The sequence below is a fragment of the Mauremys reevesii genome, linkage group 15, assembly GCF_016161935.1.
Source record: "Mauremys reevesii isolate NIE-2019 linkage group 15, ASM1616193v1, whole genome shotgun sequence".
Classification (NCBI taxonomy): domain Eukaryota; kingdom Metazoa; phylum Chordata; order Testudines; family Geoemydidae; genus Mauremys; species Mauremys reevesii.
The window spans coordinates 8,800,416-8,802,017 of record NC_052637.1 but is presented as its reverse complement, the minus strand read 5'-3'; the positions used below and the strand labels follow the sequence as shown (position 1 = coordinate 8,802,017).

At 49.5% G+C, this 1,602-nt stretch overlaps 1 pseudogene; it reads right to left on the bottom strand.

Moving 5' to 3' along the window:
• Positions 1–364: 364 nt before the first annotated feature.
• On the bottom strand, positions 365–1,300 carry LOC120383552 (annotated as a pseudogene).
• Between the last annotated feature and the right edge of the window lie 302 nt (positions 1,301–1,602).

Here is a 1,602-nt window from a genome sequence, read left to right as displayed (position 1 = left end):
GAGGGCCTGTGTCCCCCTGCCACCCCACCCTGGGGTGGCAGACTCCCTCTCTCCATGGCATGAAGAGGCCACTACCTTAACTGTTACTGATGCTCAGCCCTGAACCAAAGGCCTGAGATTTCAGGCTCTGTGGTTGCTGCCCCGCCCTGACCTAGGGCTGGGCCTTAAAACTGTTGCTGTTGCTCAGCTTGGACCAAAGGCCCGAGCTTATTGATTCTCTGTTTGCTGCCCGCCCTGACCTAGGCCGGGCCCTCAACTGTTACCGTTGCTCCGTCCTGCCGGAGGACCCGAACCCCTTGCCCACTGGGCGGGCAACTACTGTTAGGACTGCTGGGCAATTTTTCCCCGACCAATAGGAGTGTAGTCAGCCGGGGTGGCTCCCCTCACCCCCCGGAGAGGGTCGAGCCCCAGCCACTCGCTTACAGTTCCTCATTATGTAGATGGCTGGATTCATAACTGGAGGCATCACGGAATAAAGAACAGCCACTGTGACATCGAGACCTGATGATGAGCTGGAGTTAGGTTTCAGATACGCAAAGGTGGCAGTGCAAAAGAACAAGGAGACCACAGTGAAGTGAGGAAGGCAGGTGAAAAAGGCTTTATTCCAACCCTCCTCAGAGGGGATTCTCAGCACTGTTTTGGAGATCTGAACATAATGACATAATTATAAAAGCAAACCAGCTTAAGCACAAGAACAAGAGAAAAGAAATAATAACAACTTCACCGAGGTGTGAGTCATTGCAGGTGATCTTGTGCAACTGGGGGATTTCACAGAAGAACTGATCCACCCTGTTATCACCACAAAAAGGTAATGCAAATATGTTCCCAATCTGCACAGTAGAAATGGGAATTCCACTGATCCAGGCACTGGCTGCCATTTGGACAAAACTCTCCTGTTCATTATAGTCTCATAGTGCAGTGGTTGGCAGATGGCAACGTACCGGTCATATGCCATGATGGTGAGAAAAGCAAAGTCAGCCGCAGTAAAGAAAATGAAAAGATAGGCTTGGGCAACGCAGCCAGCATAAGAAATTGACCTGATGTTCAATAGGGAGTTGGCCATAAACTTGGGGACAGTGACCGAGCTGGATGCAAGGTCTAGAAAGGACAAATTCATCAGGAAGAAGTACATGGGGGTGTGAAGATGGTGGTCAAGCACTACAAGGGTGATAACAAGGAGATTTCCCACCAGAGCTACCAGGTAAATCCTTAGAAACACCACAAAGTATAAAATCTGCAGCTCCTGAACCTCAGAGAATCCCAGGAGAAGGAACTCGGTCAGGGTGGTTCGGTTGGACATTTTCTTTCTCGGTACATCATGGACTGCCAGTGGAAGGAAGGGCAAGGGCAATGGTCAGGCTAGAGATATCCCGTCTCCTCACCTCTGACAATCACACCACTAGTGAGGAGCATTGTCACACCAGTGTAAATTGCCACAGCTTCCTTATAGTCTAAGGATGGCGTCCGTTTCCTCCATCTGAGGTCCAAGATGAGGCTTGATAAAACGCACTGTAAATATGGAACAAGTTACAACCCAAACCCAACAATCTTAGGAATGATGGTCATCCTATTGCGACAATGGAGAGCTAGTTTAGGAAAGAA